Consider the following 12,325-nt stretch of genomic DNA (forward strand, 5'->3'; position numbering starts at 1 on the left):
ACAAGAGAAATACAGAACATTTGTTTTAAAGCATTCACTGTAAATAATGGCAGGCGCAATAGTAAGTGTTTGATCAACAGATATGATTTATACATTACACGATTTATAGTCTGTGTGTGTAAGACACAGATAGAGAGAGAGAGAGAGAGAGAGAGAGAGAGAGAGAGAGAGAGAGAGAGAGAGAGTACAGTAATAGACCATGGTGTTTATGAGCCTCTATCAGGAGACATTGAGAGCTCGTTCATCTTCTGAGTCATTTCTAGCCATCTAGGATGTGATCAACATTTACACACACACACACACACACAGCTTAATGCAAGTCTGCATTGTATATAGTAGCTACACTGACAGCTGTTCTTGTAAATAAGGTGTCCCAGTAGGCTTCTTTGATTCAGCCTGCCTTTTAGCAAAGAAAAAAAAGTGATTAAGTCGTAGCATAGAAGCAAATCAATAGTAAGCACTGAGGGGCAGCAAATCTATCAAATCCACTGTCTAATTTCCTTGTGGCATGCTCTCTTTAGCTTGAATGTGTTGTGCATTGAGGATTAAAACAATGGTGAAGGACTGAAACTGCTGTTATGATACACTGATTCAATGCAATCAAATGTCTTCATGAGACTAAACCCTGGTTGTTTCCAGTGTACTGGCGCTGATGATTTCATTTTTGACAGAAAATACAGCTGGATGTAGAGAATTCCCAGCGGACATTGTCATCACTAATGAAGAAACGACTCTGAAGCATCCTGCACTCTCATTACCCCTATATTCCCATCAAGCCTAACGATCCACCGAAGTCTCAGCTAGGCCTGTGTAGTAAATGGGGTTCAAAGAAGAATTACATCTATAAATGTTAGAAGCATTAGCAACTGTACAAACCACAGCTCATAAAGTAAAAGCGTCTTTTGAAAGGGAAATTGCAAATGTGGTTTATGGGAGTTACGTAATAGGTAGGCTTTAGGGAGGCGCCCGAGGTCCATTACTGATCTGAATGAGACATTGGGACCAGTGCTGATGGTCCAATCCTAGACAGGAATACACACGCATACATGCATACACATACTGTAACTTTGTGTTCCTACACTTTCTGATCTCGAGTAACACCACAAACGACAGCTTGAGACATCCTCTCGAGTACCAGAGTAGCCCTGAGATTGATGTGTTTATGTGCGTGCTTGAGTTTATGATATGAGAGTGGGACCCAGGTGCAGCTGATATAATGCAATGTGCGTCAAGAGACTTAGCAGCCATTTTACAACAAACAGCAAGCTGCGCCTCCATGGCACATTTAAAGTGCAGGGAGCACCGTTGAAGAAATGACCCGGTGCATTTCTTTAGCTTCATTACTCACATAATCAGATTTATGAAGTGATTTTTGGCACTACTGGAGGAATGAAGCTGTAAGATGTCTTTCGATAGTTGAGACAATACCGTAACCTGTTCTCTTCTTTTTATATGCCTGAAAAGTGAGGTTTCAAGGCATAACGTACAATGTAAAGCATAAAATGATCGAGCCACTGATCGAAAGGTTACAATGACAGCAGTTCTACTGTATGAAAGGGGCAACAACCTGAGCCTGGATCAGCACCTTGAAAAATGGTAGATATATCTGACTCTCCATGACTCCATGTGAACCTCTTGCAGTTCTCTTCTCATTCATGCATAGGAATCATAACCATATAGCTTTATCAAAACAGCTACGAGATGACTGTTAAAGACTACTGTAGAAAAAAAGAGTGAAAAGACAATGTGTTGGCAAAAATGCGTACTGCGTGTAGCAAAGAAAGCAGGAGAAACATACTGTAACGCAGTGCTAAATTTTCAGTACGCTGCCAAGCAGGGAAGCTCATGTTTACTTCATCTAAGACTAGGGAACAGGACATTGTAGCAGCTTAGTATTGATCACAGTGAAGTGTCAATCGAGGCGCAGCTTTTATTCCAGAAGCTGTCCCTCCATCAACCGCTGCTGTACAGACTGATGGTCCATTCTAAGGTTTGCTCATTTGGTGGATTTGAATAATGGTAAAAGATTTGTGATCATTTATATGCGATCTTTATTTGCTACAATCAAATACATACATTTATACTACAGCACTGTTGAATTATTGATTCAGATTCTGATTGGTCAGAAGGTGTTGATTAAATTTCTATAACGGTAAGGTTTATGATAATGTATGTAGCGGATGCTTACATAATCATTAGTAAGAACACACTATTTAGTATTTTTGGAATGAGTCTCCAGGGTTAGTGCTTTGTAACAGTCAGAGGTAAAGCTGTAATTTATTGTTGAGTCATGGGGAAAGTCTTTGTGCTTTCTACGTGAACAGTTTTTAAAAGAGAGAAAAGCATAGAGGCTGATGATGTAAATGTAAGTAAGCGATAACAGGAAATAACTTGACTCATTAGAGTATATGTAAAACATTAAGTGTAACTATAAAGAGGTCTGACGTGTCATTCTTTAATGAATAAAAATTGCAACCATTGGCAAATTTCTGTAGTATAAGAGCATTGATACTCATCAGCACATGCGGTTATTGGAACTATTATCACTTCATGGTGATAACGGTTGCATCACCCTGCCACATCGGTGAATATTTCCCATTAACAGCACGTCCCAAATTGTGCTATTCCTTACACACATGCACACACACGATATACGGTACGGTATGTGCCAGTATAAAGGCATCCATATGAAACAAACACCGAAACAGACTTAAAAAATGAGACACTGACAAATAAAAAACCCCAAAAAACTTTAGCAAAGCCAGCTTAATAAAGTGGCTTTGGAATACAGCAGGAAGTTTGGTATGAGATGAAACAGACATTTCACCTCTTGTACATTTAAGTACTGGTAAAAATTCAGTATTCTCTTGCAGTGTTAATGAAAAGAGTCCTGGTCCATATATAGAAGCTTTGTTACCATAGTCCTATTTTTATTTCCTTCTGAAGAATGCTGAGATATCAAACTGATGATATCACTAACCCCTAAATGCTGCACACACACACACACACACTGACGTTATGGAAATAACCCAATATGATACAGTCTAGCAAAACAACCCTTGTGCCCTTGCATCCTTACAGAGACAGGAACAATTTTTCATCCCCTTTGAAATCAGCATATGCAGCCACGTGAGCACAGGCCTTGTGTGGAACACTGAATCCCGGAGGATGAGACTGTCCCAGAGAGGGCCTGCTGGAAAATGTAATTAAAAGAGTAACAGAAGGGAAAGCGCCTTTTGGGAAGCACGGGGAGCCATTTCCAGAGCAACAGGCCTTGGGGATGAATCATTCAACATTAATAAGAGTCTATTCCCAAATGCAGGCTCGTGAACACATCCAGCACCAGCTAGCAGTTTTCAAAACAAGTATTTGTTTCATTTTTTTCTTCAGGAATATTCAGCTGTTACACCGTGATCTTTTCACTGGTACGTTCCTGTGACATACAGTCAAGCTCCAGAATCACTGACACCTACTGAGTAATGATGGACAAAAAAAAGAAAAGAAAATGCTGCTTACTAATGTAGATAATTAGCCTTAATCTCACTCTGAAATGATAAGATACTGTAAACCTAACCATTGAAATTAACTCATTCTGTGAAATTCCTTATCAACACTAAATGTGTCACTATTATTGGCACCCCTGCATTTAATACTTAGTGCAACCACCAAAACCAACGTAACAGCACAGTCCTCTCTATGATTAATCAGATTGGAGAATACAAAGCGAGGAATCTGAGACACTCCTCAGTATAGAATTTCTCCACATCCTCCAGGATCCTATGACCTCTCCTTTGGACTCTTAAGCTCACCACCCAGGTTTATAATAGGGTTTATGTCAGGGAACTGCGGTGGCCATGTTAAAAGCTTGATTCTGTGAACATCTGTGATCACAGAACTTTTATTATCCTGCTGGAAGATCAAAACATTACCCAGTTATAGCTTCTTATTAGAGGCAGCTAGTTTTTTTTTTTTTTTTTTAAATTATTATTAAAAATCTCCTGGTACTTAAAGGTATCCATGATCCATGTGTCCTAAAAAAAGGTTCCCAGTTACATTTTGGTCATAAGAATGCCAGTAATTGTGCTTACAATAACTTTACTTCAAATTTACTTCAATTTCAGTTCAAGATTTCTCTCATAGTTCCATGTGAGCTTAATCTAATTAACCAGAAATATATAGTAGTTAATATAGTTTTCTTCAATCCATATTTATAAAGGGTGCCAATAATTTTAGAGCTGATTGTAGTAGCTATGCCCAATTATTTATCATTAATCATGTATTTTATGGCATATTATATGGCAAAGATGGTGGGAAAATGGTGCAAAAATATTGTATATCTGATGTATTGGATTATTTCCTGTACAGCAAAAATAAGAAGGGCAATGAAGTAAATAGCAAAAAAAATACTCTATTTATTATTAAATACTTCTAGATATACAAGTTTGAAAAAATAACATATTGTGATGCAATAGGAGAGAAGTGAAAAAGAGAGCTCATGTGCAATTTATTCATTTTCTTCATGAATATTAGCTGCCATTTGATCGCACTGTTGCTTTCCTGTTTAAAAGCGAACACTATGAACTGAACAAACTTACAAATGAAGCATAACATCTGCTATCAAAGAACAGGCAGATTATTAAACTTCATTATTTACTGCAGTATCAAAGGAAATAAAGTTGGAAAGGAGAGAAAGAGAATAGGAAATATTCCCAATTCATAGCAAACACTCCTTGTGTAATAAATGGTGCTTAACTATTATGCTTCACATCGGATAAAATAATATATAAAATGTAACAAATATTAAAAAGACATCATAATTGTTTCCATTTTTATTTCATGTTTCACTTCTTAATCTGTAGATTCCCATTCAGGAGAGGTAAAGGTGAGGTCTCTTCACTCTTGATCTTATTTACATTTATTGAGCTTACATAAGCCCTTTCTACAAAACTACACTGTATGGCCAAATGTCTGTGGACACCTGAACATCACAACCATAAATCCATAAGTGGGCCTTCCTTAAACTGTTGCCACAAAGTTGGAAGCACACAATTAATTGTAAAGGATGTCTTTGTATGCTGTAGCATGACAATTTCCCTTCACTGGAACAGTCATGGGGAGGCACGGTGGCTTAGTAGTTAGCACGTTCGCCTCACACCTCCAGGGTTGAAGGTTTGCTTCCCGCCGCAGTCCTATGTGTGCGGAGTTTGCATGATCCCCCCCGTGCTTCTGGGGTTTCCTCCAGGTACTCTGGTTTCCTCCACCAGTCCAAAGACATGCACTGTAGGCTGATTGGCATGTCCAAAAAGTGTCCGTAGTGTATGAATGGGTGTGTGAATGTGTGTGTGATTGTGCCCTGCGATGTATTGGCACCATGCCCAGGGTGTCCCCCGCCTTGTGCCCCATGCCCCCGGGATAGGCTCCAGGTTCGCCGCTACCCTGTAAGGATAAGCGATAGAAAATGGATGGATGGCTGGATGGATGGAACAGCCACATTCAAAAATCTAGTGGATAGCCTTCCCAGAAGAGTGGAGGTTATTATAACAACAAAGGGGGGATGTTCAACAAGCACATATGCATGTGATGTTCAGGTGCACACAAACGTTTGGTCATATAGTGTACTTACATCTGAAGCAAAATCCAATCCAAGTGTAAAGTTGAGTACTTGATAGTTAAGGATCTTGCTTAAATGCTAAACAGTGACTCTGACAGTCCACTGACTTGAACTCACAATCTTTCAGTCACCAGCACAGAACCACCAGTAGTTTTAAGACCTCTTAAACCACTATAGTCTAATTGAACAGTTTTTTTTCTAATCCAACTCGATCTGAGTGATGATTCTACAAGAAAATCTAAGTAAGTTAAGTCCAACTACTTTATTCAAGATTGTTTTTAGGACAGTTCCGACTGCATGAACCACACACTGAAATCTGATTCTTTATTTCCCACTTACCAACATACTCTGAGTAGTGTTGAACTACTCAGAGTATGTTACACAACAACACTGACAAAAACAAAGACATGAAAATATAATATGCGAGCTAATAAATACAATCATGTACAGAAATGTGAGCCAAAATCTGTTTAATACGGTACGGTACACAAAACTCATTTCAAATTCTGCTGGACACAAAGTGACAGTGGCAATATATCAATTACAGCATGATATACAAAATAAAATATTAAATTAGTCACTTAATTCATGCTTGAATAAAGCAGAAAATTGCAACATTAAACTGAACAAAAATATTGTGATTAAAAGTTTGTGATAAAATGACCTAAAACAACATCATATTTTCACACATATCTATGAGTGGCAAAAGTATGTGAACCTCTAGGATTAGCAGATTAATTTGAAGGTGAAATTAGTGTCAGGTGTTTTCAATCAATGGGAAGACAATCAAGTGGGAGTGAGTGCCCTGTTTTATTTAAAGAACAGGCATCTATCAAAGTCTGATCTTCACAACACATGTCTGTGGAAGTGTGTCATGGCACGAACAAAGGAGATTTCTGAGGACCTCATAAAAAAGAGTTGTTGATGCTCATCAGGATGGAAAAGGTTACAAAACCATCTCTAAAGGGTTTGGACTCCACCAATCCACAGTCAGACATACTGTGTACAAATGGAGGAAATTCAAGATCATTGTTACCCTTCATAGGAGTGGTCAACCAATAAAGATCACCCCAAGACCAAGATGTGTAATAGTCCACGAAGTCACAAAGGAACCCAGGGTGACTTCTAAGCATCTAAACGCCTCTCTCACATTGGCTCATGTTAATGTTCATGAGTCCACCATCAGGAGAACACTGAACAACAATGGTGTGCATGGCAGGGTTGCAAGGAGAAAGACACTGCTCTCCAAAAAGAACACTGCTGCCCATCTGCAGTTTGTTAAAGCTCACGTGGACAAGCCAGAAGGCTAATGGAACACTATTTAGTGTATGGATGAGACCAAAATAGAATTTTTGGTTTAAATGAGAAGTGCTATGTTTGGAAAAGGAAAACACTGCATTCCAGCATAAGAGCCTTATTCCATCTGTGAAACATGGTGGTGATCGTATTATGGTTTGGGCCTGTTTTGCTGCATCTTGGCCAGGGCTATCATTGATGTAACAATGAATTCTGAATTATACCAGCCAATTCTAAGGGAAAATATCAGGACATCTGTCCATGAACTGTATCGCAAGAGAAAGTGGGTCATGCAGCGAGACGACGACCTTAAGTATACAAATTTTGAGGTTTGTATTTTGAGGAATTTTTGAGGAAACCCACCAACATCCGAGAGTTGAAGCTGTTCTGTAGTGAGGAATGGGCTAAAATTCCTCCAAGCTGATGTGTAGGACTGATCAATAGTTACCGGAAACTTTTAGTTGCAGTTACTGCTACACAACGGGCTCACACCAGATACTGAAAGCAAATGTTCACATACCTTTGCAACTCACAGATATGTAATATTGGATCATTTTCCTCAATAAATAAATGACTAAGTGTAATATTTTTGTCTCATTCGTTTAATTGGGTTCTCGTTATCTACTTTAAGGCCTTTGTGATGATGTTTTAGTTCATATATATGCAGAAATATAGAAATTTCTAAAGTGTTCACAAACTTTCAAGCACCACTGTATATTCAGTCATAATGAAATGTTGAGAAAAGGCCTGGAACAATATATTGTCATTGACATTCAAAAATGGTAATCATTTTCCCTACAGTATGAAAATATTAACATTTTTATGTTATTAGGCAATATTTAATACTATAAAGAGGTACGTATATTTTCAACTTGACTTTTGAATCAGGTTGCGTTTTCCTTCTTCATACCTAACCAGCATTACAAACGTAAGACAAAACAAGTATTGCATTATTAGATTTATTCTAAGCATATCGCTTCAGGCCTATTTTATAATATGTGCAAATATAAAATGCATTTTGTCATTCTTCACAACTGAACAAGATTCTGCACAAGCAAGAAAATAAATTCTGGACTTGAAATTTTTTTGTTATGTGACAGAAGTGTTCAGTCTTAAAGGGTCTTAAACTATTTTAACGTACAGTGTTTATCAGATTTAACAGTAACATTTCTGAACATAGAGAGTAGCTATACAAAATAAAGTGCTTATAAACATACTTTAAAAGCAGTAAACATTGCTTGAACTGTCTTTTCCCAAATTATCACGTCCCAAAATATGTGCATACAAAAATACCAAAAAAACCCCCAAAAAAACCAGTAGCATGTGATTGATGTATCCGGTGTATACGTTGTACACCATTTGGATCATGTGGCTGATTCCCTGTGAGTATGTACTGTATGCTTATTTTCTGTGCATTATAATGTGTCAAATAACCCTTTAAAAATCTTAATTTAGACATTCAATATGCTGCGTAGTGCTTTTTAGTGTAATGCGCACGGTCTTCAAACCAAAATTCCTTCAAAAATCAGTAGCAACTAGTAGTGGGCAGTTTCAGTGCAAGAAAAGTTGGCATTTCTGAAGCAAGTATCTGTTTCCCAGTTGTTAAGAACTGATTGGCTGGAATTTATGTCAGTTACACAATCAAAAAGAGGGAGGCGGGAGTATCAAAGTAGTAAATTCTAGAGATAATAAGATCAGAAAGTGGGAATCAATGTAGGTTTAAAATGTGTTATACAAGGATTAAAAGTTATCTAGCTGTCTGCAACCGATTGTTATCAAAAGACTTAGAACTGCAACAACTAAAACTAATCAATCAAACTGATAATAATCGATCATGAAAATCATTGTAAGCGAGTATCGTTATCGATTAGTTGGTCTGCGCAGGGCATGGGATACCCTGCATTACTTCTGTTCCGAAAACACGCTTCAGAGAGTAAATACTAAAGTTGTGTCCTAAATGACATACTATACACTTACACTATGCACTATATACTGTATCATCTAGTGTATGTATTTTAGAAAGGTAATATCATCTCAAATGGAACACTAGTGTTTTTTTACTAACCAGAAGTATAAGCCGTTTCCCAGTCGATAGCGCACAACGTCAAACGCACGTAATGTGACACCGCTAGCTTTAGCAGAATACCTAGAGTCAACAAAAATTATTTCATCACTTTACTGTTTATGTGAACGTTACCTATTATGCCCAACATGAAAAAAGTGTGCGACCCAAGTCCTCTAAGGCAGGGGAGCATGTTATATTAAATGTAGTGAAGAAAACTATAACCTGCAAATTTTATAAAGCAGAGTTTGTGTAGCACAGAAGCACGGCAGTGATGCACGAGCACAAACTTATGTTTATATGCAGGTTTGTCATTATATGCTGTATTTGCGTAAATTCGTTTATTATTGTAACGGAAGTGATCTATTTGTAACGAGGCCGCGTTGCTCCTCGCTCGCAATAGACGCAGTGATAAACAGTGTAGAGTAAGTAAGATCTGTAATGTCTGATTAAAACACAACGATCAAAGTAAACGTACGTAAAACAATATGCCTAAAGGCAGTGAGTAACGGAAACCGTATGGTGCAGTGAAAGTGAGATTTAAAGCGCACCTATTATGGTATTGAAACGTGCTTGATTTTGTTTTAAAGATTTACATACATCCAAGGTCAAAAAACACTTTAATGTGCTCATAACTTACACTGCAGCATTAAAAACGACTCGTTCAATGATCCGTCCTAAAGGATTCACTCTAAACTCCTCCTTTCAGAGAGCATACTCTGCTCTGATTGGTCAGATGTCCCAGACTGTTGTGACTGGTCTACCGCTGTCAGCGAGCGGCTGATGAAGACCCGAGGCGGGGCTTTTTGTTACAAAAGTGCGTAGGTTATTACAGTAAGTAAGTCTGGAGTCACTAACGACTCGTTTCAGCTTTTCGGAATCGGTTCCTTCATTTGGGAGTCAATAACCCCGTTTGTCGTGTGCTTTGATTTTTGAAACTTTGCAGACGCTTTACATTCAGGAACAGATCTATAACACATTACATGAAAGGTAATATTTGAAAAACCATAATAGGTGCTACTTTAATTATTCATTTAGGAATGTAGTTATTTATCAGTGCTTTTTTGTGCATCCATAAAAAATAATGCATAAATACTTATTTATATTTATTAGTTCATTATTTATTAGTTCATATTTGGACAAATAGTTGTGTTAATGTAAAGTTTTAGTCTGAAGTTTAAATTTGTAAAATCATACTGAAAGCCCCCCCTCCGAATAATCGATTAAAGTGGGAAAATAATTGGCCGATTAAACGATTATGAAAAGTTGCAGCCCTAGAAAGACTTAATGTTAGCTGTAAATGACAAATTGTAAATGTACGAGATTGAGTCAAATTAAATCCCTTTTTTTTTTTGGCATTGTTTATTACGCGAGTGTTCCTGTGCTTAATGAGTGTCCAGATTCATCTAGAAAAAAACCTGTTTGTTTAAGGTTTCCATTTGACTCCAAATCAGCAATGATCATAGTTTTCCTCTCGATTCGGGTAACATCGCAATATGTGTGATATATGGGTGCAAGGAAAAGCTTAGAGGTTTCTCATTTGTACATTTCTGAACACCTAGTCACAACATCCTAATGCAGCCACACCATCACTATCATTTCCAATTTCTCAGCTCAAGTACAGTCTCAACGCTACGATTTCAGCATTTCACAAATCAATTGACCTAACCTGGACTTTTTTTTTTCTCCCACAGGACACTCAGACAGAAACAAATGCACGTCAAGTGCTTTTCATAACTCCTAATAAATTGTGATTACTACAACTACCAATGATACCAACCAATGATGTGTGAGAAATGCCGACGATTGAGAAAATTCCACAAGACTTAACATCTCGTGGTTTTTTCTCAGTAAGAGACTATTTCTCCTTAAAAAATAAGTACACTCTGATGTATTGTGATCATTGTCGCCCCCAGTTCAGGCTGTATCATCCACCCCTAGTATTCTTTACACATTTACCTCATAAGATCCAATCTAGATGTCATTCAATGACTTTCAGACACTTTCCTTTTTTCCCTTCGTTCCACACTTTTCTTTTAGCCAAAACACACAGAACTCAGGTCATCATTATTACCTACACATTAGCAAAAATTGGTTCAACCCAGTAGGTAGTAATGTCATGTTAGTAGAGGGTGGTATGGTCAAAAATTTACATCAGGGTATATTTGGGGCGGTGATGGCTTGGTGGTTAAGGCTCTGGGTTACTGATTGGAAGGTCAGGGGTTCAAGCCCCCGCACTGCGAAGCTGCCATTGTGGGCCCTTGAGCAAGGCCCTTAAACCTCTCTGCTCCAGGGACGCTGTATCATGGCTGACCCTGCACTCTGACCCCAGCTTTCTAATATGCTGGGGTATGCAAAGAAAAGAATTTCACTGTGCATATGTATATGTGATCAATAAGGACTCATTATATTAAAATGATCAGTAAATATCATGGTATACTGATGTACTGTAATGATTGATGAACATTTTTGGTATGTTTGATTCTCTGTTGAACAAACAACAAACCTTTTCGATTTGTTGCAGAATGCTTTATGCACTTTATGCAGAAAAAGTATAAAGGTGGTTTCATGATTGAGGTGCCATTTAGCCGTTGTTGGCAACAATTCTTTCAACATTTGCTCTAAAAAACTTATCAATTTAACAATTTATCGATTTTCAGGCAACAATCTAATTTTTACAAAGTTTTTTTGATTAAAAATGGCTGCATTTTGCACTTAAATAAGTAACATGGTTCAAAGTAAAACAGTTGAGGGGGGTTTCTTTTAGCACAGAACTAGAAAATAAAAAAAATATATGATGATAATAATAATATTAACTAGGATCTATGCTAATGGCATGAGCACATTAAGTAGGGTGACCATATTTTGGTTTCCAAAAAAGAAGACACTGGGGCAGGAGGGCAGCACGGGGGAACACGGGCACTTGGGGTGGCTGGGAGGATGTGGTGAGTCTTACCAAATGCCTCAATAAACTATATGGCCAAATAATCTCCTTTTAAATCAATTACTTATAATTAAAAAATAAATAAAATGCAAAAAAAAAAAAAACATGTTGAACTTTTACCACTTTTTACATATTATTTTTCTTTTAATGACAATAGAATAAAATCAAATCAAATCTGTACTTCTGTACTGCTTATCCTACACAGGGTCGTGGGGAGCCTGGAGCCTATCCCAGGGGACTTGGCAGCAGGACACCCTGGACGGGGTGCCAACCCATTGCATGGCACAATCACACACACACACTCACCCACTATGAGACAATTTAGAGACACCAATCAGCCTACAACGCATGTCTTTGGACTGAGGGAGGAAACCGGAGTACCCAGAGGAAACCCCTGAAGCACACGGAGAAC

Source organism: Ictalurus furcatus, chromosome 9 (assembly GCF_023375685.1).
Source record: "Ictalurus furcatus strain D&B chromosome 9, Billie_1.0, whole genome shotgun sequence".
Lineage (NCBI taxonomy): Eukaryota > Metazoa > Chordata > Actinopteri > Siluriformes > Ictaluridae > Ictalurus > Ictalurus furcatus.